General features: G+C 45.5%; 1 protein-coding gene across 10 annotated transcripts in view; it reads right to left on the reverse strand.

The window, feature by feature from the left end:
- SYNRG (synergin gamma) overlaps positions 1–24,258 on the reverse strand; it is a 501,862-nt gene that overhangs the window by 449,723 nt on the left and 27,881 nt on the right. The gene's annotated exons all lie outside the window — the stretch shown is intronic.

Raw genomic sequence — 24,258 nt, forward strand, 5'->3', positions numbered from 1 at the left:
ACACCTCAGTTGTTGATAATTTTTGTTCCTTTATAAGATGTTCAAAGGATATCATTCCACTTTGGTACCAGACATCTCCTAACCTGCTGATTCAAATGTAATTCCATTGCTTGTCCTCTTTTAGGTCGCTATTTTATTGGGGAATGTATTTCATGAAGACATTTTTGTAAGCTGCCATGCCAATACATTACCCAATAGGATAGCGGTTCTATTCTAAATTGTAATGACCAGGTGTATTCTGGAATGTGATACATGTGTGTTCCTGGAACCTGTTAACGGGTGAAATGCAACTGATGTGATGTCTGGGGTGATCTAGAATGGAGAGACGAGGCATCATCTGCAGATGAACTCGGGGAGCTTCCAAGGGCCGCTATTCATTACTAATAAAACTGACTAACTACAACTTTAATGTCTCCTGTCATCACAAAAATGGCAAAGAAGATGGGATCCTTCCAAGGAGACACGACAGAAGATACATGCCGATGACAACTCATTTTGGAAGTTTTCACGACGATTGAAACTGTAAATTACATCACCTGAAGCTTGGAAATTGAGAAATGTGAGTGCTTATCGATACGTGCCAGGAATCGTTTGGGCCTGGTACGCGATTTGAACATCGTAACTATTTGAAGATTTCTTAAAGGGGAACGGACTTGCCCATTCGGGCATGGTTTACATTTGAAAGGAGGTACCTGGCATTCACAGATTTCGATGTAACGGAATTCATATGCAGCTACAGAACGGATTGAGGTAACAGTGGTACCTCGCTACTACTTGCACACGTATGTTTCTAACATTCATAGTGCATGCTGGGATACGCCGCGTCATCACGCAAGCGTGCTGCCATCTTGGATAAGCGGTATCCAGGCAACTGCGTTTTAACGTTGTTTCCTTTGTTGATCAGAGCAAATTTCATGTTGTCCAGTGTGACGCCATTGGTTTGGGAGCGGATTTAGGCATCAAGAAATTTCGGTGGGCTGGATGAGGCGATCTGCTTGTCAAGGAGTGTGCTGACACTGTGATAAGCACACATTCTACGGTGGATCGCAAGTTACAAGGGCTGGATTAGGCGATCTGCTTGTCGAGGAGGGTGCAGACACTGTGACAAGCACACAATCGACAGTGGGTCACAAGTTACAAATAAAGGAAAAACCTTTATGTACTTTGAACTATTAGGGAAAAAGGAATTTGCATAAACTATTTGGTACTAGGAGTAAGCAGCAATGGCAGTACAAAACATTCATCCTCCGCCTTGCTTTCTTCAGGAACTGGTGTCATCCCCCCATGGAGGGAGATGATTGGAAGGAATCATTTGTAACTTATTTAGAAGCCATTGGGGGTGATGTACACATTGCGTAGAGAAAGCTAGCCAATTTAAAGAATTGCTTGGGTGTAGAGGGTAGGAAGGTGTTAAAAACGTTGCCGGCACCTGTTAATAGAGATGCCGATGAGTCAGGAGACGAAGCGGATGTATATGAGGATGCTTTGTTGGCGCTAGAAGATAACTATGGAATAAAATTGAGCCTAGTTGTACAAAAACATTAAAAAAATCCCCAAGGTCAAGAATTTGGAAAATCAATTAGTCAATCTGTAGCTACATTGTGTAGATTAGCAGTTTCATGCAGATTTAAAGATCTTAGAGATGAGATCATAAGAGATCAAATGATATATTAAGTAAATTTGAGGATACAACAGAAATTACTAGATTTAAAAAAAAAAAAAAAACACATTAGAAAAAACAATTGATGTAGCCAAGCCCATGGAGAATACTTTGTTATGTGAAGGAATTGGGGGCAAACTTATCCAAATCCAATTTAGTGTACTCAAGAATGAGTTGCAAATGTTATGTAACAATGGTGTAATTGAGCCTATCAAGGTTTCTGAATGTCTTAGTCCCATTGTGATCGCCATGAAACCAACAGTAACATCCGCATGTGTGAGGACGAGAGACCTAAACAAGTGAATATGGATAGATCGTCATCCCCTGCCTCGCATTAATGAAAAGTTGGCAGGAGTATCTGGGGGTGGGTATTTTACTACATTGGATTGGTCTAATGCTTACCACCAGGTGAAATTGCATGCAGAATATAGGCACTTAACCTCATTTATCAGACTAGAGGGGGAGTTTCAATTTAAGCGTATGCCATTTGGTTTGGCATCAGCATCTGCTGTTTTCTAGAAAGTGATGCTAACCATACTGGGGCATATGAAAAATGTTTTAGTATTTCAAGACCATGTTTTAGTGTGGGGCAAGGATATGACTCAGCATAATGAAGTGTTGAAAGTAGTTTTGTCAAAATTGGAGAATGCGTGTGTTACAATTGGATTAGAGAAATGTAAAATTTGGTCAAACGGAAGTGGAGTACTTGGGGCATACTTTGACATTTTGTGGGGTCAAGCCGAAACACAACTTACCGGAAGCTATTGAGATGGCTCCTGCTCCTCATGATAAAGAGCAACTTAGCTTGTTCCGTGGGCTGGCAGAATATTACGCAAATATTGTACCCCATTTGCTGAAAAGGTACACATATTACGGAACATAATGAAAAAGGGCGCTACATATGTTTGGACAGAAGAATGCCAAAAAGAGTTTGACATTATAAAGAACGAGATAACCAAAGCTGTAACTCTTAAACCATTTGATCCTGGTCACAAAACCACCATTGTCATTGATGCTAGTGGATATGGATTAGGTGCTGTACTGGTGCAAAAAGACCAGGGTTGGAAAAGAGTAGTGGTATTTGCTTCAAGAGCTTCAAGAGGGGCAGAGAAATCTTACTTGGGTTAGAAAAAGAAGCACTGGCATGTTGGTGGGGGAGGGGGTGTAACATTTCCCAATTTTTGTATGGGGCACTAAGTTTGAATTACGAACAGATAGATTTATTTTCCACATCTGGTGCGGGAAGGGCTACTCTACGTATCGCAAAGTGGTTGCACGGTTTACAGGAATATAATTTTTCTCTATAGTATGTTCCGGGTATTAGAAACATAAATGCAGATTGCATGTCTAGGCTACCTCTTGAAAATGGACTGTGTGAGAAGGATGATGAGAGGATGGTTGCAGAGATCTCAGATGTGAGTCAGGCTATAGAGGAAAAGACATGGAAGGAAACGGTAGTAGCTGACCCTGTGTTAGCGAAACTGGTGGAGAAGTTAGCTGAAGTCGATGGATGAAAGCATGATGAAGATTTAGCTCCTTATAAAAATGTGTGGGAAGAGTTATCGGTAGATGAATGGCATTGTGAGACACTATTGAATCACACACAAACTAGGAGAAAAACAAATTTGCACCTACCTCAAGGAGGTGTATATTTGTGTCAAAGCCTTGTCTGAAAGGTTCATAAAAACAAAATAAGAGGTAGTGTGGGAATGCCAATGACTAATCCCACCCATGGGAACCCCTAAATGTAAAGTAACACAAAGAAGCCCACATAGTTACTTCTAGGCAACTTTTCAGTGCAAGGTTTGTGCTGGAAAGTAATCCCCAGAGTAAATCCCAAATCAACACTTTGCACCAGCTTGCGTCATTTTGTGGGAGTGTGCAGTGACTCGAATACTTCATAAATCTGGTGCTTAGTGTGCATGCCTGGCCTGGCTTGCCCACCCTTAACCCTCTCTTAGGCAGCTTGTGGCAATTAAACGGAAATATAGTACTTCTGTGTCATTTGTCACTCTTTACTTCACCTCACTTCTACTATCTTACACCACTCTGGCCAACAAACATTTACTGCAGATCTTGGTAATTATCCTGTACTCTTTTTCAGGGAAGAAAAGTGAAAACATAAATAACATAAAATCAAAGAGGAATGTATCCTCTCAACTGAGTTTGTATACCTCAACTTCTGAGGTATAAGTGGAGAAATCTTTATTCGTTTTCAACCTAATTTAGGACTAGATCTGCACTTGGATCAATTATAACCTAAAGATTTGTGGAGAAAGCGATGCATAGATATTGTGTGATTTAGTTTCCGATTTCCATATATCTTACTATAAAACAAGAGGCTGAACTAGAGTTAAGCGCAGATCTTCTAATTATACAGAAATACTGCTCAAAACCTGACATTCACCCGTTATACATAACCGACTTAAGCACAACTCGCGCTGCTATGGATTACACATCATCAGTAATGTAATACGTGAGGTCATAAGCAGTGCACCACAGAGATGAAAGTTATACTGAAGTCAGTTACATATAACTGGTATCGTTCAGCTTCTTTTTCTCCTCCAAACAGTACATTTTTTATTATCAGAAGACCTATGTATAGCTTCACCACCTTTGTTTATCAGTGAATTTGAGTTTTTTTTATTTTTTTTTTATACAAGATAAAAGCATGTATGTTCCTTCCCCGTGCTGAACTGGATGGCAGATAATTTTGCGGAACATTCCAATGATTTCCTCTTGGAAGCTGTTGCAACTTATTGTGCCTATACATTGATGTATTGACTTTTGTACTTTCACTTAGTCCTACGTCCTTCACTGATTTTTTTTTTCCTCTACATGGTTTTTTTACTGCGTTTTAAACTTTCTTTTTTCTTTTCCTTCGAACTTTTTTCACTTCCCTTATATGGACTTATAATTCATGCCCTTGGTTCGGTTCTATCAAACTTGAACTCTGCGTTCTTGCATGTGCGCCCCTACTGGTTAGTGGTCCGATCACGGGGGGTGTAGTGAAGATCGTTATCTACCTATGTACAACGCTAAGTTAGCATAACCGCGTTAAAATGTTAGAAAGCCATTTTGCCGCTTTTGCACACGACACTGTAGTCTCATGTTATTAAATTGAAAAATGCTTACTCGACTTTGCTTCACATGAGAACTGTCTGTTGTTAACATCCCAAACAGTGAGCAGCGACCTTGGTCTGTACACCGTGTAAAGAAACAGTCTGGGTCGCTAGACGGTGCATGTTGTGGAGTTCAGGTTGATCGGCCCACTAGTTTAGCCATAACACGCACGCAGCTGCAAATACCTAAAAGTCGAGTGCTTTTAATATTGCAGTGTTACATGTTTTCATTACATTCGGAAGAAGAGCGTTCCTAGGAGCAGAGCACAGCTGATCCTGCGATGTGAACTCTGAGCTGATCTTTACGGTATGGGGTTCCCCATTCAAGCCTGGAGACCTTCTATTAGTCTAATAATACTTTTAGTGTTTTAGAGAAAGGAAGGTGGCTTAGATCCACTGTCATTTTAGTATGATTACTCCTTTCATTTTCTATGGTATTGCAACTATGCTGATGGTTTTGATTTTAATCGTTTGTCTGCTAATGTTAGCCAAACTGCTGCATCTTAGGACACAATGTTTATAAAATAAACTCTTTAAACTTTTAAACCGTGTCTTTGTTTATTCTGTTGTGGAATGGTACGAGAATAATTACGAAAAGGTGTTTCTGATTCCCACCATTCCTGAGAAATATACTAAGTCGCTTGTTCTGGGTTGTCTATACATTGGGACCGCAGAGTTAAACCTCGGATAACGAATGGGACACTGATGATGGCCGGATAAGGGGTTCTGGGGTGGGTTTTTGGTACACCGCAATTCACTGAGGGCCTGGGTTCCTGCGCATAGTTCTGCGCATAAGCAGAATCCCTGCAACACTAATGTACAACTACACTTTAATATTTGTATCCACGGGCAGCTATCTTCCTGCCACACAAGGCCTTTGGCCGTGTGCAGGGTAGGAATGGCAGCACGGCCTAGCCTGCACCCAGGCATATGTACATTATCTACAAGCATTATCTACAGGTAAGTGAAAATATACAATCTTAAAATGTGCAGGACATCCTTACAATCCAATGTTTTCCGATATATGTTATCGTTAAAAGTTTCAATAATCACTTCTACACATTTCCCTGTGGCTGCCATAACTACCAATACACATCACTAATCTGCTTTTGTTTAGTCTTCTGCCATCATGGAGTTCAAAATAGTTCTCCCCATTCTTCTGAGCCATTTTGGATCAAAATACGCTGACACAAGCCTTTTGGAACAACCCATGGTTATTTGATCTTCGCCATCTGGCCTTCCTGTATACTTAAACTTTTCACTTTCAAAGCGTTGTCAAAATTTCTATTTACATAGTTCCCGTTTCTCCTTTATATTTCATTTCTACATCTTGACTTCTGAGTAATTTGGACATTGGAACATTACCCAAAATACAAGCCAATCTAGGTTTCCTGCCACTCAATATTTCAAAGGGTGACTATCCAAATGTGCAGCAATTACTGGCCATATAGGCCCACATCAGTTGTTTTTAGAAGACCTACAACTGATAAACCACTGGCAAGAGTCAATTGAATAACTTTTTTTAATACTCTACCGCTCTCTCTACAATACCATTGGCCCTGCGATTGCATACAGTTGTCCTGCTTTGGTGAATGTTCGTATTTGTTACATATTCCTTGAATTCAATAGAACAAAAATTGTGGTCCATTGTCAGTTACAACTTCTCCTGAATATCCTTCACTTAAAAAATGCTTTTCCATAAATGATATAACAGATGTGTTATTTCACTAACAACCTCTATATCAAACCATTTAGAATAATAATGCACTACCACAATCACAAACCTATTCATTAGGCCCATTGCTAATTTTATCCCTCTTATCATAGGAAATCTCACTGCCTTTAATGGTTAGAAACGTGTTTAATTAATTTGATCACTGTTGGAACATAAAACTACACTTTTAATACCTCTTCAAAGTCTTTGTTCATATCCTGTTAGTAAAACAATGTTCGCCTATTCCTTTTTAGGTCTCGCCTAGCGAACGCAGCGCATACGCTGCCTCGCCTTGGCAAGCTAATTGTTGTTGGTTTGGTAAGCGAAGGGAGACAGAAACATGTGCACGCCAGGACAGGCGATGTGCACGCGCGCGCACACATGGCATCTCCTCTCTAGCGATGCAAGCTTTCACACGCTTCCACCTTAATTTAGGTTTCAGTTTCACTGCACGATGCAACTATACAAAGCAGACACATACATTTCAGCGCTTAAGCATATCAAGAACTTACTGCCACATGGTATTTACTTTGCTTTTTTTCGCTTTTGTTGCCTCAACACACAACAGTATTGTTCTTGCCTCGCCGTGCTTTTTATCTGCCCCGCACTCTATCCTGCCACTTATCCTCAGGTTTTTAACTCGCTGTGCGAACCAGGTCAGCAGAGCTGCTCTAGAGACAGAAAACCAGGTCAGCAGAGCTGCTCTAGAGCCAGACAACCAGGTCAGCAAAGCTGCTCTAGAGCCAGAGAACCAGGTCAGCAGAGCTGCTCTAGAGCCAGAGAACCAGGTCAGCAGAGCTGCTTTAAAGGGAGAGAACCAGGTCAGCAGAGCTGCTCTAGAGCCAGAAAACCAGGTCAGCAGAGCTGCTCTAGAGCCAGAAAACCAGGTCAGCAGAGCTGCTCTAGAGCCAGAAAACCAGGTCAGCAGAGCTGCTCTAGAGCCAGAAAACCAGGTCAGCAGAGCTGCTCTAGAGCCAGAAAACCAGGTCAGCAGAGCTGCTCTAGAGCCAGAAAACCAGGTCAGCAGAGCTGCTCTAGAGCCAGAAAACCAGGTCAGCAGAGCTGCTCTAGAGCCAGAGAACCGGGTCGGCAGAGCTGCTTTAGAGCCAGAGAACCGGGTCGGCAGAGCTGCTTTAGAGCTAGAGAACCAGGTCGGCAGAGCTGCTCTAGAGCCAGAGAACCAGGTCAGCAGAGCTGCTCTAGAGCCAGAAAACCAGGTCAGCAGAGCTGCTCTAGAGCCAGAAAACCAGGTCAGCAGAGCTGCTCTAGAGCCAGAGAACCGGGTCGGCAGAGCTGCTTTAGAGCCAGAGAACCGGGTCGGCAGAGCTGCTTTAGAGCTAGAGAACCAGGTCGGCAGAGCTGCTCTAGAGCCAGAGAACCAGGTCGGCAGAGCTGCTCTAGAGCCAGAGAACCAGGTCAGCAGAGCTGCTTTAGAGCCAGAGAACCAGGTCAGCAGAGCCGCTCTAGAGCCAGAGAACCAGGTCAACAGAGCCGCAGTAGAGCCAGAGAACCAGGTCAGCAGAGCTGCTCTAGAGCCAGAAAACCAGGTCAGCAGAGCTGCTCTAGAGGCAGAGAACCAGGTCAGCAGAGCTGCTCTAGAGCCAGAGAACCAGGTCGGCAGAGCTGCTCTAGAGGCAGAGAAACAGGTCAGCAGAGCTGCTTTAGAGCCAGAGAACCAGGTCAGCAGAGCCGCTCTAGAGCCAGAGAACCAGGTCAACAGAGCCGCAGTAGAGCCAGAGAACCAGGTCAACAGAGCTGCTTTAGAGCCAGTGAACCAGGTCAGCAGAGCTGCTTTAGAGCCAGTCAGCAGAGCTGTTGTAGAGCCAGGGAACCAGGCTAGCAAACCTGCTTTAGAGCCAGAGAAACAGGACATTGGGGCTTATTTACAAGCCCCATTGTGCCCATTCGAATGCAATAAAACAGTTACGTAAACTTCACACCACGGAAAATGTGAAATAAAGCACCAGTTTCTAAAGTTATTGCTTTTTCCACAGTTACTGGTAACTCAAGTCTCCTGTCTGAGGTCTACTACATTTATTGTAATTTAAAACTTCAGGTATCAAAATGCAAAGTTGTGCGAGCTATTAGCCTTACACTGGCAAAACAACTGCCTCCTACCATAGGACTGTTACGAGTGTCTACAAATCTAAGATTGTATTTTGGGAAGTAGATGATGCAGCTCATGCCTGCAACATAAAACAAGCATTTGCAATGCAATAGGGCTGGCATTATAAAAAGATTGAGATATTTGAGCAATTGGCATTGCAAATGATAATGTTTGTTAGTTTTTGTATGTTTTTGTTAAAAACTTAAGCAGTAGCATAAGTAATGAAATAAAATTCACGTAGACCACCAGTACCACCAACACTAACACCACCACCACCACCAGTACCAATACCACCACCACTACAACCACCACAAGTACCATAACCACCACTACAATTATTACAATTACTACTCTGTGGTGATAGTAAAAATAATAGTGGTAGTTATGGTACTGGTGGAAAATCACTATTATAAAATTACAATACCTGTTAATTTTTCAAAAGGCATTGCCATTTACAATACCAATAGCTCTAAAACTCGCAGTTGCGAGACCTATTGCATTGTAAATGCTGGTTTGTTTTGTTTCTTCTAAAACGTCCTTGATTACCAAATTCTCTCAATCTATTGGTAAACTCACTGGGGGTGTCAGTTTCATCCCTCTTCTTATTCCCCATTCTCCATCACCTAATTCGCCTTTAATACAAGTAAATCTCACAACCTTCCTTTACCTACTTACTAAAAGAACTTGACTCCAAATCATCTTTAACAGGTTGCTTCCTTTCTTATACAGATATGGTTTCCATATGCATGGATTCTATGTCTGCCACCCATCAAAATTGTTTTAAGCCATCATTAGTGTAATTACAGCATTCATGCTGGATTTTAAATCTTGGTAATACATCACTACATTTGTTTATCACCATCTACAAACTGCATAATAAAATTAAATTCTTCCAAATTTACCAACCATCTAGTTATTCCAGCAGATATATCAAATACTTTGGTGGACAACACAGGAATCAACGGCTGATGGGCAGTCTATACTATGAATGGTATTCCCCACACAAACTTTTTGAAAGCCCAAAATAAAGCTAACATTTCTATCTTTATACCACAATATCACTATCAAGTGAGGCATATGAAATGATCATTTATGCTACATTATGAAATAAGCTTATAACAGGACCTAATCCATAGGCGCAGGCCTTGGTCGTTATCTTTGTCTTATTCAGTCAATTTAAAATTTCCTAGTGGTGGAACAAGTTCAATTTCACATTTTATATTCACTAACTATAGTCGACATTCCTCTGTCATTTGAATTTTACTCTTCTTTAACAATTCTTATCTTTTGATAATCAGAATGGTTTTGTTTTTTTAAGGAACTTAAGGGCCGATTACATTTGCGGAAGGCCCGTCACTGCCAGCCATGCAGTGGCGGTCATTACGCAATCGTACCATGATTTCCTCCCCCCCCCCCGCCACATTACGATGGCGGAGGGAATCGCGCAAGGACCTGGGCAGACGCAAAGACTGTCCGCCACCGGTCCACCTAAAGCAATCTCACAGATTGCCTGGCAGACGGTCCTCAAGGCCAGATATGGTGGCGGTGCCTAGCAGGCACCGTCCACCAAATCATGATGCGGGCTACATCTAGCATTTCCATGGCGGGAAAGGCTGGTGGGGATTGATGACGGGGGCCCGTTGCGCGCGCCCCCCCTCCCCCCCCCCATGTGTAGGAGGGAGTGGAGGGTGCACTTGGGGGGGGTACCCATGGTACCCCCACTACATTTCACAGCACCACATGGCAGGCACCATATGGTGCCTGCCACGTTGTGCTGTGAAATGCAACATCCGGGATTTTCGCATTGCGGCAGGTGCTGCTATCAGCAGCACCCGCCGCAATGTTAAAATGCAGAATCCGTCCGCCATGGTGACGGACGCATCCTGACCCAGTGTGCCGGACCACCGCATGCATGGCGGACGATCCCGGATTACTCCAGGATGGCAGGCAGACTCCAGTCCGTCCGCCACCCTAACGAGCCCCTTGGAGTCAAATTTGATTACACCCAGAATTGAGAATTGTTAATATTTTTTAGAAGAGGGGAGAGGAGTTGGCCTAACGGCTAGGGCGGTCGACCTCCAATCTGGGGAACCTGGTTCGAGTCTCGGCAAGGACGCTGAACATCCTGTGATTCTGGGCAAATCACTTAATTTCCCCGTGCCTAACACAAAATGAATGTGTATCCTCATGTAACGCAACTGGTGCTATGTAAAGCGCTCCGATACCAGGTCAAGTTCGCGCTATATAAAACTCCGTTAAAAAAAAAAGGAAGGCACCAAGATATTAACAATTTTATCATTTAACTTAGTTTGGGGTGTTATGCCCTCTATGACAATAGTGTGCCCTATGTAATTTACATTATTTACTTCCAATCTATACATTTCAACTTTAACAGGTAGACCATTATAAATGCAAAATTTCTAAAACTTCTTATAGTATGAGGTTTTGCTTCTTCCCTCGCAAAAAAAGATAGCATCTGAAAATAGCATGCCCCTGGTACATCCCCAAATATTTTTTTTACATTAATCACTAAAATACTGATCACGCAGATGCCAACCCAAATGGCTCCAAAAGATGGAATAAAGGATGCCAGATTGTCAGCATAATTCAATCTGATGGTATGCAGACGATAGGTCTATAGTAGAAAAAAAATCATCTTTCCTACAATAGTAAACATTTCATTCAAGTCTGGCAATGGATAGCTATCGTTAGAGTTAATCAGCTTGTGAAGAACAACACATACAACCACCAACTGATCAGGTTTTTGCACCACTACTATGGGCGCCAACTAATCTAAAAATTAAATTTCTTCAATTATATTGTATTCTAACATTTTTTTCAGGTCTATTTTAAGAGCAGCTCTTGCAGTTAATGGTAAATTCCTCTCTGTTCACTTTTGCTTGGGACCCTCTTAAAATAATTTTGCGTTTCAAACCTCAGTTTTCCCAACTTGGCTGTAAATACCTCTTGAGAACTCCGAATAATATGGTTTGTTCCTGTGACAACATTCACCAATACAATTTTTTATTTTGCCCCAGGTTGAAGTTGCATGACTAATGCAGCTTAAATGAATTAAGTCCAACAAAGGTGATGCTTTCTTTGCTACATAAACCTTGGAACACATCTTCATATCCCTAAATGCTATTTTGATTATAAAAAAAATCTGAACACCAATCATCAGATTTACCGCCATAACCCTTCACATCTGAACGAAGTATCTATTTGGTTCTATATCAAAGTATTTCTTAAAATCTGCTAATATTATGGTATAGCAAGCACCAGAATTCACTAACATTTGACACCATCTATTTCTATCCTACTGTCAAGAATTCCTGTCATACAAGGGAAACACGCCCTTATGTAAACAGGAGAGCTGTTACATAACTCAAGGGAAACACGCCCTTATGTAAACAGGAGAGCTGTTACATAACTCAAGGAAAACACGCCCTATAAAGGGAGGAACCGGGAGGTACAACGCTGTCGGATAATGTGTTCACACCGACGTACCTGCTTCGTGAAGAGCAGTGTTCCGGAGTGGTGCTCCAGTAAGGCAAGAACGGAGGTAGGTCGAGTCGTTACTCCCTGGGCCGTGTCTTGCCCCATCGTCACCTGTGAAGGACCCGGAAGCTCTACCGGTCAACCATTGAGCTTCGCTTTTTGACTCTGCTGAGTCCAAGCGCAGTGGCGCTTTTGCTGGTTGGAGTCGTAACTCCCAGCCCGACCAGAGACACAGGGACTGCCAGCTGTAACGCACACCAGGAGGTGTTTGCCGCGTTACAGACTCGGAAGTCCACAGGATCGATCGAGCGGCTGCTCTCGGTTCAGTCTTCTTGCTTGTGATTGGGGTATCGGTGACGCATCACCAGGAGGTGACTCCGCGTCCCGGTGCAGTCTGAGGAAGAGGTTGAGCGGCTGCTCCCTTCAGGTAGAGACCCCGGCTGGGTGTTTCCCTGACTCCTCGATTCTCCCCAACACTCTTCGTGCCCCTCACAGCCTACCGATTGGCATTGTCGGCCATTTCATTTCTGCCCTCTGTTGGCATACGCCGGGACCGGCGTATATGCAGAGGACGGTTAGGACCATCCGTGCTGTGGGCTGGTAACGTACTTAGCCTGGAGGATTCCAGTGACTATAACTTGTTTATTCTTTGTATTATATTTGCCTTCATTAAAACAACTAACCCTTCACTAGTGGTTGCGTCCTCATTGTCGTGTCTGTTAAACGATCCGGAGACGTTCAGGGCGTTACAAAATATCCGACTTTAATAACACTAACTGTCTCCCGGTCGATAACAGACATGGCAACACTTGATGATGTGCTGGCTGCTTTAGCGGCCATGCAAGTTGAAGTGGCTGCCTCTAGGCAAGAAACAGCCGATGTAAAAGCCAGACTGGATGCTATCCAATTGGACCCGCTCACGCCCAGCACCTCCCTCACGAACCAGACCCCTGCGGTAGTAGTGGAAATGCCGGTAGCCATCCCCTTGGCGACACCAGAGAGGTACAGTGGGGATCCTAACACAGTGCAGGTATTCCTCACACAAGTGGCGCTACATTTATCGTGCAAACCAAAGGCGTTCCCCACGAGTCAGGCTCGTGTGGCTTTCCTTATATCCTATTTGGCTGGAAACGCGGCACAATGGGCCGTACCTCTGGTGAGCAGGGACGACCCCCTCTTATGTGATTGGGGTGCTTTTCGCGAGGAATTCCTGAAGGTATTCGACAGAAGGGCTGACTCGTACACGGCGGACCGTGAAATGCTTGAGTTGAGACAGGGATCCAACGACCTGGTGCAGTATCTCAACGCGTTCCGAAGGCTGGTTGCGGAAACCAAGTGGCCTGTTGCTAAACAGACGGCGCTCTTCCATCAAGGGCTGTGCGATGAGCTCAAGGACGCCGTGGCTCATATTGACCCTCAACCCAAGACATGTGAGGGCCTTATCAACCTGGTATTACGGCTGGAACATAGGCTAAGTGAAAGAAAGGGGGATCATGGGAGAAAAGGAAAATCCCTTCCATCCTATGTGACGGTGGGAAGTCCTGAAACTTCCACCGCATCCAAGGGAGAACCCATGGACATCGGCGCAATACGAGCGAGCCTCACAGCCACGGAGAAAGAGTCACGCCGTAAACAAGGATTGTGCCTATATTGTGGCAAAAAAGGCCACTACGTACGTGAATGCCCTGCCAAACCGAAGACGTCACGTTATCGGGCCAACCGGTCGGTAACAGCCGTGGTGGACATACCGGCGGAAAACTAGAGGACTCCAAGACCAGAGAAGGGGCATCTCGGAGTCACTCATCCATCCCTTCACTTTCCAACTCGGTCACTAAGGGACAACGACACCTGTTTCTCACGGTGCACGTGGGAGTGCATGACCAGTGGATACCCGTTGTGGCCATGGTGGATTCAGGGGCCACTGGCATGTTTATGGACCACAACGAGGCATGCAGGCTAGGGCTAGTGCTTCTTCCCAAAGCTGTACCCGAAGACGTCTATGCTGTAGACGGAAGGCGATTGGTGACGGGGCCCATCGGGCAGCACACGGGGGTCCTTCCGATGAGATATGGGTGGAACCATTTGGAACAAATCGATTTTAACATCATCCGAGCGCCCCAATATGGCGTCATATTGGGATTGCCGTGGCTACAGAAACACAACCCCTTTGTGGATTGGCCAACACATCGCATCGAAATGACGTCACCGTATTGCATCCTGCATTGTGGAATAAGAACGGAATCCCTTGACGCAGATGAGAGCGGGAGTCAGACGGTGGCTACAGCGGCAGAAAAAGATGTGGCTCTCCCCCAGGCTTATCACAGTTTTGAGGATGTATTTGATGAGGTGAAGGCGGAAGTGCTACCACCACATAGACAGTTTGACTGCCAGATCGACCTGGTGCCAGGGGCCAGCGTTCCCAGCGGCAGGCTGTATGCCCTGACGGAGCCTGAAAACGTGCATCTCCGGGGGTACCTGGATAAACTCCTCAAGCTAGGATTAATCCGCCCGTCCAAGTCTCCGGCCGCCTCGCCACTCTTCTTCATCCCGAAGGCTAATGGGGAGCTGAGAGCCTGTGTGGACTTTAGGGCATTGAATGCGATAACCATAAAAAAATCGGTACCCCTTGCCTCTCATCAGTGTACTTCTGGAACAGGTCAAGAAAGCTCGTATCTACACCAAGTTGGATTTGAAAGGGGCATACCATCTGGTGCGCATGAGGGACGGAGACGAGTGGAAGACCGCCTTTAAGACCAGGTTCGGCCTTTTTGAGTACCTCGTCATGCCGTTCGGTCTGTGCAACGCCCCGGCAGCCTTTCAGTACTTTTTGAATGAGGTATTCAGAGAGGAGTTGGATATCTACGTGGTCGTATATATCGACGACATCCTCATCTATTCGTCCAGTGTGGAGGAGCACGTACACCACGTCAAAGCTGTGCTCCAAAAGCTGAGGGAAAACATGCTGTTTTGTAAACTCAGCAAGTGTGACTTCCACGTCACATCCGTGGAATTCCTCGGAGTGATGCTGAGTCCAGAGGGACAGGAGATGGCAGAACGAAAGATCAAGGCGGTGAAAGAATGGCCGGTGCCCCAAAGCGTGAAGGACGTCCAAAGTTTCATTGGCTTCGCCAACTTTTACAGGCGGTTCATAGATGGATTTTCAGGAGTGGTGGCCCCAATCACACAGCTACTGAGGAAGTCCAAGGAGTTTGTCTGGTCCCCTGAAGCGAACAAAGCCTTTGAGGCCCTGAAAAGCGCCTTTGGTAAGGCGCCGGTGTTGGCTCACCCCGATCCGGATCTCCCCTACGTGGTGGAAGCGGACGCGTCGGATGTGGCGCTGGGGGCTATCTTGTCCCAACGCAACCACGACACAGGGGTGCTTCATCCCGTTGCGTACATGTCCCGCAAACTCAACGACGCCGAACGCAACTACCATATTGCGGAGAAGAAGCTTCTCGCAATCAAGGACGCCTTCACCGAATGGAGGCATTGGTTGATGGGGGCAAGACATGTGGTATCGGTGTACACGGACCATCGGAACCTACAGTTCATGACTGCCACTAGACACCTTTCTCCCAGGCAGCTGCGGTGGATGATCTTCTTTGCGGGGTTCAACTTCCGCATCACATATCGGCCGGGGACGGAAAACCGAAAGGCGGACGCCCTGTCCCGTCAATCTGCAGTTAAGGAACCATTGCCTGCGACCGAGCGTTCCATCCTTTCCCCGAGGATGGTATTGGGGGTTATCCAACCGGATACTTTCCTGAGGGGAATAAAGAGAGGGATCAGGTCATTCGCATGGCGGAGGTGGCTCCTCAGTCACAGAGAATGGCAGCTGAAGGACGGGATACCCCTGAAGGGCAGGTGCCTATTGATACCCACGCCTAGGCTAAGGAAACAAGCATTCATCTGGTGCCATGACTCTCCATGCGCAGGTCATTTGGGCTTTGAAAAAACGGTGGCTAGCATGGGACGGCATTTCTGGTGGCCAACCATGAGAGTGGATGTCAGGAGGTGGGGACAGGAGTGTCCTACGTGTGCTACCATGAAGGCCGACCATGGCCGAACCCAAGGGCTCTTACATCCACTTCCAACCCCGGATAGACCATGGGATAGCATATCACTGGACTTCGTGGTGGGCCTACCGGTAGACCAGGGGATGACGGCAATACTGGTGGTGGTGGATTACTTGACGAAAATGGGGCACTTCATCCCCTGCAAGAGAGTCCCTACGGCCGGGGAATTGGCGTCACTACTCCTAAAGAATGTGGTACGACTGCATGGATTACCTGGGGTGATCGTGTCGGACCGGGGGTCGCAGTTTACTGCGCAATTCTGGAAGACTTGGTGCACTGCGCTGCATGTTAAGACCGCCCTGTCCACCAGCTACCACCCTCAAACGGACGGCCAAACCGAGCGCCTGAACCAAACGCTCAAACAGTATCTGCGATGTTTTGTGGACCAGGGCAGGGAAGAATGGGTCGACTTGCTATGGGTTGCAGAGATAGCCTATAACAACGCCACTCACAGCTCCACACAGTCATCTCCGTTCTATAGCAACTATGGCCAACATCCCAGGTTCTTGCCATTTCTACATCCGTTCAGAGAGGACAGGATTCCCGCCACAGCGGACAGGGTGGCACACATAAAAGACACACTGATGCGCTCAAGGGCTGTCCTAATAGAGGCCAAGAGCAGATACAAGGCTGCGGCAGATAGGAAGAGAAGGCCCGGGCCACTGTACCGCACTGGAGACTACGTCTGGATATCCACAAGAAACATGAGGTTTCGAAAGAACAGTGTGTTCCATCCCAAGTACATGGGCCCCTATCGAATTACCAAGTGTATGGGTCCCGTGAACGTGAAGGTGTGCTTGCCCCAGTCATTGCGGATACACCCTGTCTTTCATGTATCATTGCTCAAACCAGCACCCTCCAAGCCGTCTGGGACACCTCGGCCGGTATGCGTGGAGTCGGAGGTGGAGTATGAAGTGTCGGGCATACGGGCGTCCAAATGGCGCAGGGGGAAGCTGTGGTACCTGGTTGCGTGGAAAGGCTATGGCCCGGAGGAGCATTCATGGGAACCGGCTGAAGGGGTTCATGCTCCGCGCTTGGTCTCCTTGTTCCATCGGCGTTTTCCTGCCAGCGCTGGACCCGTGGGGAGCCGCTGAGAGGGAGGATGTACTGTCAAGAATTCCTGTCATACAAGGGAAACACGCCCTTATGTAAACAGGAGAGCTGTTACATAACTCAAGGAAAACACGCCCTTATGTAAACAGGAGAGCTGTTACATAACTCAAGGGAAACACGCCCTTATGTAAACAGGAGAGCTGTTACATAACTCAAGGAAACACGCCCTTATGTAAACAGGAGAGCTGTTACATAACTCAAGGAAAACACGCCCTATAAAGGGAGGAACCGGGAGGTACAACGCTGTCGGATAATGTGTTCACACCGACGTACCTGCTTCGTGAAGAGCAGTGTTCCGGAGTGGTGCTCCAGTAAGGCAAGAACGGAGATAGGTCGAGTCGTTACTCCCTGGGCCGTGTCTTGCCCCATCGTCACCTGTGAAGGACCCGGAAGCTCTACCGGTCAACCATTGAGCTTCGCTTTTTGACTCGGCTGAGTCCAAGCGCAGTGGCGCTTTTGCTGGTTGGAGTCGTAACTCCCAGCCCGACCAGAGACACAGGGACTGCCAGCTGTAACGCACACCAGGAGGTGTTTGCCGCGTTACAGACTCGGAAGTCCACAGGATCGATCGAGCGGCTGCTCTCGGTTCAGTCTTCTTGCTTGTGATTGGGGTATCGGTGACGCATCACCAGGAGGTGACTCCGCGTCCCGGTGCAGTCTGAGGAAGAGGTTGAGCGGCTGCTCCCTTCAGGTAGAGACCCCGGCTGGGTGTTTCCCTGACTCCTCGATTCTCCCCAACACTCTTCGTGCCCCTCACAGCCTACCGATTGGCATTGTCGGCCATTTCATTTCTGCCCTCTGTTGGCATACGCCGGGACCGGCGTATATGCAGAGGACGGTTAGGACCATCCGTGCTGTGGGCTGGTAACGTACTTAGCCTGGAGGATTCCAGTGACTATAACTTGTTTATTCTTTGTATTATATTTGCCTTCATTAAAACAACTAACCCTTCACTAGTGGTTGCGTCCTCATTGTCGTGTCTGTTAAACGATCCTGAGACGTTCAGGGCGTTACACCTACACTTAGGATCTTTTATCTTCTTTTGCCTTTCCCCATCATGATCTATAACAGTCATATGATAAGTTTCCATTATATCAGTGTGACTACCTTCCTCTACCAAATTGAGCAGATCCGATTAATCAGTTTCAACTGTAATGTCACTTACAAATACATCTTCTATCATGATTCGTGCTTCCACACCTCACACAACTATTTTTTGTATGCTACCTTAAACCTATTCTTATCACTTGTATTCCTGTTGCTCCTCTATGGTTTAGTCTGTACAACACTAATTTGCTCACGTGACACACTGTAATATTTGCTTTTTTCCAAAATAAATTTCTAATTGTTTTAAAGTTTTTGAATATAGTGTCATATTTCCTCTTCCTACCTGAATCTTTAGTTTTGGAAAAGTGTGAAAGATTCTTAGACCTTCTTTGCCGAGAAAGTTTAGTATTGTTGTCTGATTTCTATCAACAAACCTTACCCCACCAGATGCTAGCATGTAAATTTTAAAATCAACAATCTATTCTTCCTATAGAGTTTCAGGTTCTCCTTGCAGGGTAAAAAAAAAAACTAGAGGGAGATGACATGTTAAGCATTTTACACAAGAACATAGAGATATACAAATAACTATTAAAAAGAACAAACTGAAATAACAAAGTTGTAACCCTCATCATGTGTGGCAAAGAAATAAAAGGGTTATATTAAACAAAAGAGCAACATAATTTACCCTTGAAGGCTTGGGTACTTGAAATAGATTCAGTAAAGGTGCCAACAAGAGATTTACTTGAAACAACATTGTTACACAACGCGTCTACTTTTTATGATGTCTATAACTTACATTTCAAATCAATTCCTTCTGTCCAAGTGTACATTAAATGATTGTGAAATAAAGAAAACAATTGTATCTGCAGGTATATCAGTTTTTAGGTCTCGCCTGACCCAGCGCATGCGCTGGGTCAGGCGAGACTTATTGAGAGGGCTCCAAAAAGTGCTACCAGGCCAGCATAGTGCTACAGTGTATTTACCGCGATTACTTTCACTTTCGCGGCCGCTTTGATGTTTGATGTTTGATCGTGATCACTTTCACTTTTGCAGCCGCACAGCCGCTTTGCATAGCCAATAGGTCTCGCTTTTGGGACCTTATAAATATTTAGTTATGCAAATGTTGCATAGCTAAACACTTATAAGGTCCCAAAGGCGAGACCTATTGGCTATGCCAATGCTTGTTCATATTATACTAGAAACAAAACTCATGATACAGAAGAGAAAAACAGGGGTTCTAGAACAATGTTTCGTAGTACACCGATAGTGTCCAGTACAATATAATCAAAGTTTACTGACATATGACAACATACTGAATGCCCAAAGTCTACGTACATCTAGACATTGTTCGTCATACGATCAAAACAATAGCTCTTATTGGTGTTACAAATCGCTTGAGGAAAGATTGATTGTGCGTCAACGTTTCGGTCCAACTTTGTATTTATCTGCGAGACCATCTTCAGAACTATGTTGTTTATATGAAGATAGAGGACCCTCCACCCTGTAAAGGTAATGGATTTAGGTGAAAGCCTGAATGTCTGAACTGTATTCTGAGATGCAAGTCATTAGACTTGAGACGAGGAGCCCATAATTATAAATAGTTGCAAGTAAAACCAGAGTTACTTTCAGCGTTGTTTAAAGGAGTAATCGAGACGCTGTCAAAACATCAGCCTGTACGTTTTGAGGTTCAAACACTAAAATCAAAAGTATAACTTTTCAGAACGTTGAGTCCGGCCTTTGCATTAGTATACTGTAATTTATGGACTGTACATAGTACTCAGCTGACAATTTTAGCATTTACCACTTGCGCCGGTATCTGCAAACATTGAAACATTCAACTTTGCAGAAGTCCACATCTACAATATGCCCGAATATTTTTTAAATGTTCAGCGGAGTACTTCATACAGTCCATGAAGAATGGTATACTAAAGCAAAGGATGGACTCCTGATTTTAGAGCTTGTAAACAAGCTGTAGTACCCAGTATTAACATATGGGACCAGCGCGTTGCCTGACTATTAACGCACCCGTAAAAATCATTATGTAATTAATCTTGTGAAGAGACGACTGCAAAGCATGTCTGACCATTCAAATTAAAGAGATTACCAATTGCTCCTTTAAACAATGCTGAAAACAACTCTGGTTTCACTTAAAACTATTGATTAATATAGGATCCTCATCTTCTCTCATGACCACATCTCAGAATACAGTTCAGGCATTCTGGGATTCAGCTAAATCAACAACCTTTATAGGGGGATGGGGGGGGTCCACAGTCTTCAAATAAAAAACATAATCCGGAAGATGGTCTTGCGGTTAAACACAAAGTGAGAACGAAATGTCGACGTACAGCCCATCTTTCCTTCACACATTTTGTAACACCTAGAAGAGCTTTTGTTGTGATCGTAAGATTAACAATCTGTAGATAAATGTAGAAAGAGGGTATTCAGTACAATGTCATATGATAGTGAAGTTGGAAACTGATTATATTGTACTGGACACTGTCAATGTACGATGAAACATTGTTCTAGAACCAGTTTCTTTCTTTTTCCCCTTTCTACTTTTTTAGGTCTCGCCTGGCATAAGACTGCGCAGACATGCGCAGTCTCGCTGGCGAGATTTAATGTTTTGGTTAGATTTCTCTAGTGGGCTTTAAACCCCGCCCCTCCTTTCCATTGGCTGGCATCACCGTTTATGCTAAACGGTGGCCAGCCATTGGAAAGGAGCGCCTCGTGACGTACACTTTTCGCTTTTAGAGCCGTCCTAATTGGACTGGCTGCCCCGACTTACTGCTGGCGTAGAAGGTTTTCTTATCTTTATGGGGCGAAACACATGGCCCCATAAAGATAAGAAACAAGTCATGCGAGTCAGTCCAACTGGGACGGCTCTAAAAGAGGAAAGAGGAAAAACAACGTAATTGCGAGCGCTTGTTATTTTAGTATGATTGCCCCTTTTGAATCCTTAACAAACAAAAACGTACCGTGTAGATACTGTTTTGGGTGAGAAAGGTTACATTTTGCTGCCGTGCTAGCGTCAGGCACGAGACCTCATGCTTCTATGGCTGTTTCTCCTTTCTCTCGCCTGATTTTTTTGAGCGTCTAGCAGAGAGCTGAAGTGTGCCTCCGTCAACAAACCACAAAAGTGGACGGAACTTGGTTGAAAACATTTTTTGCAGTATATTGATCTGACAGAACACAAGAAAAAGCTTATTGCGGCTCTCGTCGAGACGATAGCTTTGTTTTTAATAACGAAATAACTTTAAGAATTGCCGAGGAAGCAAACCCTCGGACGGCACGTTATCGCATCTTGAAGTAGGAAAAAGGGTGCCACAGTACTGCATCATGTATTTGATGGAAAATATGTATTTTTTAGAGGATAACTGTGTTGCTTTAATGTGCGTTACATTTTCAGAAAAGGGAAGCCCTTCCAACATGGCCGTCATCGACACTTCCCATTGGTATTACGGTTCGTATCTTGCAGGGGGCGTGCAGGAAGCGGTGACAGCAAGGTCTGTCATTGGTACACAGTGCGGACCAGAGATTGCAGAGCTGCAGCTATGTCCGCCAGGAACCAAGGTATCCCTTTAGGTAAGTAGCATTGACAGCCCTCAAATCTTACTTCGTCTGATAGCATGCTCAAAGAATCAAACTGTCAAAAGAAAACAAGCATTGGTATCATGTCCTTAGCGCGATCGGTTTGGTTTATTGTTTTCTTTTGAACATACTGCCTTAGTCTGCAGACTTCTTATAACAACATAAATACCGGGCGTATATTTTTCGGCGCTTGTTTAACTTGCTGGAAGGAATGACTTTACACAACGGAATGAATGACTTTACAAAACAATCGTGGAAAGCCCTCTGAACGCACTTTAGAACCATGTACCGAGGACACCGCCACCACCAAAAGTGGTGGAGAGGGCGTCACCAGAGCCACACCCAGAGACACCCCAAATATACTGTTGGCTCCAGCCCAGGGGAAGGCTGCGCCCCCCGTACACTAACCAGGGCAACCGCTCCTATCCCCGCTACACCCATGAAGGATGAACCCCTCTCCACTCAATTCACTCCTGGACGGAGACTTCCCGCACTACTCTAGAGGGGAGGGGGGGGGGGGGCGGGGGCGACAACCCTCTGACGTCACATCGCTACTCTTGCACCATGTAGCGCACACAGCCCGGCATTCGCCCAATTCATCCAGGTAAAGTGAGGGCCCCCACCCACAGGCAGCAACATGTGCCCGACATGCAAATCAAAGGCAACCGATGCCCACGTCTGGAGCCAGGGAGTGCTGCCCCGTCCCCCCCCCCACCCCCCGCCTGGACAACGACTGCTCCCATCCAAAGCCAGGAGGGGCCCCCCCCCCCTCCCCAGCAAGGAAAGCTGCCAACGAGAAGCGATGAAAGGCAACACCCTCTAGCCCTGGCAACTACACCACCCCCCCCCCCCCCCCCTTCAGAACCAGTGCAAGGTAACAATCCGCTCATGGGGGCCACCCAGAAGCAGTGACCGTAACAAGCCCTCTGCATCCCCCTCACACAGGACTACGCCCCCCCCCCCCCCAGCAAGGTACTGCTACCAATAGCAAGCACCACAGAAAGATAACACCCCACAGCCTGGCAACTACTTCCCCCACCCAGATCCAGTGAACTGCGACAACCCCCCCTCAACCACCCCCCGAGAACGAGCTAACTGTGACAACACCCAGCAGCTGCCAGCGCACCGGAGCAGTGCAAGGTGACCCCCGCCTGCACCCCCGTCCAGACATAGGAGCTCCAGGGCAACTGGTGCCCACAACCAGACACCAAACGTGACTAAACTGCCAACAGCCCCCCCACCAGACCCCACCCAGCAGCCCCCCCCCCCCACTATGCCCGAACCGGATGCTAGCAACGAGACTCCACATATTATACCCCTCTCTACCAGGGGCGGACAGACAAAATATAGGCCTGGGCACCAAAATAAGCGTACACCCCCCCCCCCCCCCCCAACTCCTTAGTGAATTAGACAACTAAAAAATGGCACATGTTAGTAAAGCGGGCAGTGTTTACTTAATGACATTCACGCACACTCTGTAGAAGTGTTTTGAGAGCTATGCAAGGCTGAATGGATTGGAGCTTGCTTCCCGAAATAATTGTTTTAAGATCAGGGCTATTCACTGTAAAAACCGACCCACAGGTTAATAAAAACAGCCCCACAAACAAGCATAGCCAATAGGTCTCGCTTTTGGGACCTTGTAAGTATTTAGCTATGCAGCACAATATCCTTGGTGCAACAACATTAACTGTTGCATGGTTAAACACTTATAAGGTCCCAAAGGCGAGACCTATTGGCTATACCAATGCTTGTGAAGTCATGAATTTCCATATCATTTAACATGAAAGGGAGAGAGACTGGTTGATTCACAAAACATGAAAGGAGTGGAAAAATCGGTACCCACGCAAGTGTCTGCTCCAGAAGCTGTCAAATTTTTGAGTTTGTTTCCAACAAATGAATACACCTGCTGATAGGTTTATTTTAAAATCATGTCATGTACAGTGACATGTAATAAACTAATCTGAGATGTAAGTTATAGACATCATAAAGTAACGACAAGTTGGGAAACGATATTTTTTCCAAGTAAATCCCTTATTGGCACCTTTACCTATTCTAAAGAAATACAAGTGGTCACCATTGCCATGCGCAGAGGGAGCTTGTGTTATCAGTGCTCCAAAATTGTTTTGCCTGGTCATAATATTCAAATATATTATTCAAAACAACAAAAATAATCCATACATCGTGGCTTCCTTCATACAGACTCTAGGTGTGTGTCTTTATTCATAAATCTGTGTGTATGTTCAATTCCCTGAATGGTTTCCTGGTTTGCAATGTTGCTTGGCAACCATACAGTCAAGTTACTGTGCATGTAAACGTGGGACATTGCACATGGT

The sequence above is a fragment of the Triturus cristatus genome, chromosome 3_2 (assembly GCF_964204655.1).
Source record: "Triturus cristatus chromosome 3_2, aTriCri1.1, whole genome shotgun sequence".
Lineage (NCBI taxonomy): Eukaryota > Metazoa > Chordata > Amphibia > Caudata > Salamandridae > Triturus > Triturus cristatus.